Consider the following 7382-nt stretch of genomic DNA (forward strand, 5'->3'; position numbering starts at 1 on the left):
GCCCTCTTAGCCAGATCAGTGTCTCTGAATGACACGCAGATAATCTCTCTGCATGATGCTGCTTGAGTGACTATTCTAGTCTACACTGGCACTGTCCAAACAGCTATTCTCTGCTTTCCTATTCTTGATGATAGCCATGATCATAAAAAAGATTTTTTTCCCTAAATAAAAAATAAAAAAGTCATGCCTTAGTGGCATGAAAGTTAGAAGCTTATAGTAATTCCATCACTCCCATACATGAAGCTCCTAAGAATCATAACCTACTGAAGCTCATAAAAATCCTGTGAAGAAAGTATTCTCGTTTTTATTCCCATTTTCCACATGAAGAAACTGGGGTGAATGTTATAGTCCAGGTCACATGAGAAGTCAGTGAGAAATCTAGGAATAGAACTCCAGAGTTCTGAGAGAGAGTCTTCTGCTCATCACTGAGTCACTAAAGCCCGAATAAATGAAAAGTCATGGATCCCCTTTATCAACTCCTGTATGAGGATGATAAACAGCACTGTCAGTGTTCTGGATAAGCCCCTTAAACCTATTAGCCAAGTCATCTCTGCTGGCAACAACTCCAGTAAAATTCCTGTTAAGAGTAAGCGTTCCCCCATGCTGAGCAATGGAAAATCCAATAACAGTTTGGCTGAATCCATGCTGAGTACAGAAAATGGAATTAATCTGTAAAGTGTCTTGGAGAACAGTAGCTCACCTGGATGATGATTTTCAAGCTCTTAATGAATGTCAGTTAAGTCTAGTTGAGAACAGAAACATTATTGCTATGCAGAAATCTGGATATGTGTTTCTAAAGTTTATGAAATCAGTACTTTTTTATTGTTTCCCAAGACATTTTAGAATATAATTAATCACTCAAGGAGTTTAACAAGATGAGACTGTGACTGTTCTAGCATTTGATGTTAGCAGGCTCACAGAGAGGAATCTTTTCTGGTTCTTAGGATTCATGCTGAACGCAATGACTTCTCTTTCAAAGTGCTTATCATGCTAATTAATGACTTATTACTTGGTTATTTTGCAAATAGTAACTAAACATAAGGGGAATACATTTTGGTCAGCCATGTTTAGTTTTTAATTCTACCTTTGTAAAAATGTGAGAAAGTAAGACATAGATTCAAATAAACAGGGTCAAGAAGTTGAGAATAATCAGATTTATATGTAGCCCACGTGAATTTCACGGTGGCCTGTAGTTTACTGAAAAATCATATGAAACCCCGCAGAACCACCTGCTCCTGAATTCTGAGAAACATGATCTCAATCTGGTTTTAATAATCTTAAAGTGATATGGCCTTGTTCAACGATACTTTGAAAACAGTGAATGTTTAGCTATCTACGTGTAGACTTCATAAAGTTGCTTCTTCATTTAGTTTTTTGGCACTTTTATCTTCTTTCTAACCTATTGGTTCCTGACATTGAGAACATTCCTTGGGATTCCCCTGTGTTGGTATAATCTTCTGAGATGTCTGAACAGGGGGATGATTTCAAGATCAAATATTCTGAAGTGCTTGATTGCCCAAATCTCCATTTTGGAAAGGTCTGTTTCTATGTTTTCTAGAAGTTTGTATCTATATTCATGATTCATATTTTCACATCTTTTTTTTTTCTGAACCCTTTCCTAACCCTCTGTAACTACCCATTAGCCCAAAAAGGTCCTAGCTTTCAGGCTGAGAAACACTCCTTTGCATAGAAAAGGCTGTGCTGATTGGAATGGATGCAGCTTCTGAAGAATTAATTTCTTGACCACAAGTGAGTGAAAGCTAGGCATGATAACCATCGTTGTTCTTCCTTTGTCATCGCCAGCCATCAAACCTCATCTGCATCAGCTCAGGAAGCCTACTCACAGCTCAGGAAACTATTTCCCACCCTTCCACAAGAAATCAGAGGAACATCCAATGAGATATAAACTGCTTGACCAGAGGGGAAGGATGAAGAAGATCCAACATATTTCCCAGAGCTGGAATAGGAAATAGCAGAAGAGATAAAGAGAGATATCTTCTGGAATGATGCTCTTCACAGAGGACATTCTGTAACCCTTGCACAGGCCATACTGTATTGTACAGCAGCTGCAATTCTAGATAAATGCACGTGTATATATGATTTAGCTATACAATATAATGGACATTTGTTAGAAATGTTCTCAGTAGCCTTCTTATTATTGCAGCATACCCCCACTTAGTACTAAAATATTGGATTATTATCTTAAAAGAAGCAATTGTATACCATTATCTTCTGTCAGATTAAGGAAGCCAATGCTTTCCTTGATTGTTGGGATCATTATGGTGTCTCAGTGTGACGTTCCACCTACCACAGGTAAGACAAGAATAATTCTTTCAGACAGCATGGGAAAGTTTTTTCTTGCATGGCTGTTCTGAGAATAAATATCCTGCTTTCGTAAGGTGGTAGGTATTCAGGAGGAGGAAGGTAGGAGGCTGGAGTACAAAGAGAACTCTTACTTCACTCATTGGAAAAAGAAGACAGAGCACTACATTAAAATTATTCTTTGAAACAAACTCTACTTAGTATTAAATAACACTAATTGTCTTTTAAGGCATTAATTGAGTTTGATATGTGTTCTTCTGGTGCACAGAGTGTCCCATGGGCCTGGGTTTCACAGCTGAACATGCTCCCTCTGAAAAAGTTCATCTATGCACTCAGATTTTACACCATGAGAAATGATGGCAAGTAACTCTGCCCTCTTTATCCAGGCCCCTGGTGATTTATGTACCACCTCAGCTGTCCCTTTTCTGGCCAGTGAGTTCTGTCCTGTTCGCACTCTTCTCACAAGCAGACCTACTCCATTTTTTATCTTCCTTGATGCTCTTCTCTGCATCCTTTTTTTTTTAATCTCTTTTTGAAAGGAGAGGATGAGTACTGCGCACAGTAGCCAAGATGCAAGTGTACTAAAAATTTGTAAAATTATGTAATGGCACTTTCTGCTTCATCTTCCATGCCTCTGAAAAGTTTTTAAAGTTTTACTTTCCTTTTGAACCACTGAGTAGTAGTTTCTGTAGAACTATCTATAATAAATCCTAATTAATTTATAGCTAGAATTATCTATAATAAATCCTAATTAATTTATAGCTAGAATGCTCATATGAAGTTGGGGTTGCCTCTACCCTATGTGCATCGTTCTACGCTTACCAACCCTGCACTGGTGATTTTACCAATTACACTGAAGTAAGCTGCTGCTACTGCTGCTTGTGCTTCTTCTTTCCTTTTTTTCTTATTTTTTCCAACCTCTCATCCTTCATGTCTGTTCCCTGCTTGTTATCTTCTTCCATCAACACTTTTCACAAATCACATCTTCTGGATGAGCACACTGAATAGCAGACAGTCCCCCTTTACTATGAATGCTGACTTTCTTCCTACTCATTTGCTGTTTTTTTCTTCTTTTTCTTCTTTCCCCCTTTGTTAACAAGTTATTTACCCATCTTAAGATCGTATGTTACCATCTTCTCTCAGTCCCTGACAGCTCAAAAGCTTTGACATCTCTGTCAAGATGGAGAACTGCAGAGCATTACTGGGTCCTCCAAGGAAGTCTCAAAGATTTGTGAGGCAAAATTTCTTCTATAAAAACTAACTTCTCTGTTTTAACCCTCCCTGCTACCTACCAATTTGAAAAGTGCACTCATGGTGAATTTTCATTGTGTTATACATCACAGGTTTGTAATTATGTCCAACGTCACAACTGCACCAGCCAGTGTGTGTAGCACTTGTGTGACAGTCACATTACAATCATGACTGGGTGTTGCATGAGAAGAGATGGGGTGATTTTCCAGTGCTAAAGATATCCCTCACCTCCTTGGAGAGCATCACTGCAATTCCAAGTGCCCTCATCCTAAGGTCTGATACCTTTCCGCAGTGTATCGCTAGATATAGAATCATAGGATCATAAAATGCATTGGGTTGGAAGGGACCTTTAGAGGTTATCTAGTCCAACACCCCTGCAGTGAGCAGGGGTTGCTGAAAGCCACATCGAACCTGACCTTGAATGCCTCCAGGGATGGGGCCTCCACCACCTCTCTGGGCAACCTGTGCCAGTGTTTCACCACTCTTCATAGTAAAGAGCTTCCTAACATCTAATTAAATCTACACTGCTCTTATCATCCTTCAATGTGATTTCCCTAGAACTGTATTTTTGCTTGTAGAATACCCTGAAATGTTTACACAAATAGGCTGTGTACAAATGCAAAATTATACTATCCTTCCAAACACATTTTCTGTCTGTGTCATTTCCTTCTCTTTAGGACAGCTTTGGTTAACACATCATCTAACAAAGTCCTACTCGACTGTTCTCTGCAGAGGTGGACATCACCAGGTCATTTGCAGAAGTTAAAAGGGGAACCTCTTTTATTTTTTGCCTTTCGTTATTACTGATAGTTTGTTGGGATTATTGAGTTTGTGTCACTAGCATCTCACAAAAAGAGTGATTTTTGTCTTTGCTCTCCTTGTCTGCACTCTCTCCTTTACCATGAAGCAGAGCTAAGTTGCCATCTTGAATTTACTGCTGTGTAGGCAAAGCACGGGGAAATTAAATGAGCTACCTCAGGTGTCATGGGGAAAATATACGTCCCCTACAAGTTTTTTGTAGTTCTGATCAGGTTCCTCTTTGTTCTCACTTTTTTCTAGCCAAGTCCATGCTGTGCCAGGTTGCTGTCTACTAGTCCCCTCTAGAAAGTGTTTGTTCACCCAAGCAGTTTAGACAGGTTTTTCTGGTTTTTTTTCCCTGGATCTGGGCAAGGTGAAGAATGCCATCAGATACTCCTTGGTGTTGGGAAGATCTTTCAGGATTTCTTTTCCTTCTTCCAAAGCCTGGAGCTTTTGGGCTAAGTGAGATACTGTGAAGCAGGGGAGAGAGGTTGTTTGAGCAGGCTACTCCTTGCAAATATTGGGTGCTTCACAGAAATAATCCCTAAGCAAAGCTAGGAAAACACAAAGATGTGCTGGTGGTATCCAGTCTGGTGTGGGGAGCTGTGTGATGGAGTGGATGAGCTAATCCTCTCAGTCCAACCGTGACACCTAGTGTACACCAAGGGGAAGTTTTCCAACTGTGGATATCAGAAATGAAATCTGTGTTATTTGGGGGGGATCTGGCTTTGCAATTCATCTGGCCTTTTTTTTGTGTTGATGATTCTGAGAAAATCACTTGCTGGTAGCATAGATATAACTCTGAGTAATCTGTCTCTCTTGGAAAGTCTTCTGTTCTCAGACTTATGATGCAATTTAGACTTGTTATGAATTAGTCATTGCAGCTCTCAACACTTGAAAGCGTTTTTTTCTGTTTAGTCCATCTGTGAACGGAGCCTTTGCTCTAATCACCAGATCTTGCTACAGCAAGAAAGTCACATATAAGTGGCATTTCATGTACTTCAGTTCATGCCCACTGCCTCTTGTCCTGTCAGTGGTTACCACTGGGAAGAATCATAGAATTTGAGAGCCTGGCTCCCTCTTCTTTAATCTATCCCATCAGACATTTATATACATTTATAAGATCCCCTTAAGCTTCTCTTCTCCAGGCTTAACAGAGTACACAAAAACAAACCTGGGATAGGTATAACTTCGATTCAGACCCTAAGACTTCCTGGGGCCCTAAAACCTACTTTGAAGGTTGGAAAAAGACACCTTGGAAAATCAAAAGCACATGACAGCGTGCCTCACAGCTATAAATACATAGCTTGCATTTTACGAGATCATCACACTTTTAGAATAAGTACAAGTGGTCCATCAAAAGCAGTTTTTTTATTTCTGGAATGTGCTTTCTAATTTTGCTGCTGTTTGTCCATCTGTCCAGCCTGTATCTTTTCAGATTCTTCAGGATGTTGAGTACAAGGATGGATTAAGTTTCCCTTCACAGCTCGTGAGTTGGATAGACTGACATGAGTTCCTCCTGCAGGACCAGGAGCCAGCATCGTGGAGCAGAAAGTGGCTTTTAATGTTCATTCTTTCTATTTGTAGAACTACATTTCCAGAATACTGGCATTTCTGTTTGCACCACCTCAGTCTAAGAGGTCCATGGTGGGTGGGTTTTTTTGAGGTGTAAGGAATAGAATAATATGTGTTTATGACCTTATCTAGGTGCCAGTGAAAAGCCAAAATTTCACTGACGTGTACTTTTGATTTTCACTTGTAGATGCAATTGCTGGGCAGTCTTTTTTGCATTCAAGAATACTGTAAAGTCATGCATACAAAATGTAATTTCAGAAAGTAGGAAATACATAAGACATTTAGGAAGATGATCTGTTATGATATCTAAACTCATCTCTTAATTTAAGTGGTCAAGGCATATACAATTTATTAATCAGTAAGACAAAATTTCAACCAGACAAAATTTCTGTGTAAATGTTACTAAATTCAGTGCATGCAAATGCTGCTTTATCTGTGGACGTAGTGTGAGTTAGTGATAGCATCATGAATGCTGCTTTGGATTTGTTCCTGCTGTGGTTTAGCTGGGCAAGTCACTTAACCTATGGACCTAAAGTGTAACACTACAGAAGTGCTCATTACATCCCCTTCAGATGGGTGATAGGTTTTCTGCAATGGTTAGTTAAAAGTTGCTAAAGCATTAAATCCCTTTGTCCCAGTTCTGTTGTACATGGACACTTTTCCCTTAGTTTCTAGGTAGAGGTTAATTGAGAATTCAATCCAAAAATATTAGCTATTAACAACCTCCCAACTGCAGTCAACCTTTTATTGACTGACTGAAACACTTCATTCCCCACTGAGGCCTGAGTCTGGTTGTCCTCCCAGTGCAGATGGCTGGAGTGGGATGCAGTTCCAGCTTAATATCCGAATGCAAGCCAGCTCCTAAAGCTCTAAAGGAGTCGGTGCCTTTGTGCAGACCAGGGAAGTGCCTTCACGTGGGAGCATCCCCGTCCCAACAGTGCTACAGGAAAGGCTTAGCTCATTTCTCTGCTTTCCCTTCCGGGTTTGCAGGGATGGCCTTGGAGGGCTTTTGGGGCCACAGGATACAAAAGCATTTCTGTCCCAGAACACACTAACTCCAGCCATTCACCTGGGAGAGTAATTTTGCAGTTTTAGCACTATCTGGTCGTAAAGACAGAGTTCAGAGCCTTTGAAGGACAATAAATAAACCAAATAAGCAGCTTTCATGCCACTGTACAGTCCATGCATGATGCTGCAACATCTAAAGGCAGTGTTTGTCTGATTTGACAAAAAGATCGTATCTTATTCCCAAGTAAAATAACATTTAACGCTTTCACTGAATGCAAGGAAACAGGTGAAAGCTTTGAGAAATGAGTCATCGCACTACTTCCCAGGAACATTGCAAAAACTCCTAATTACTTAATCAATTAGGTGAAAAGTTACTTTTCAGTCATTCTTGTTGCTTCTGAGTGGAAAACCAGTAAATGCTGAATTAC

This window comes from Apaloderma vittatum, unplaced genomic scaffold (genome assembly GCF_000703405.1).
Source record: "Apaloderma vittatum isolate BGI_N311 unplaced genomic scaffold, ASM70340v1 scaffold33873, whole genome shotgun sequence".
NCBI lineage: Eukaryota > Metazoa > Chordata > Aves > Trogoniformes > Trogonidae > Apaloderma > Apaloderma vittatum.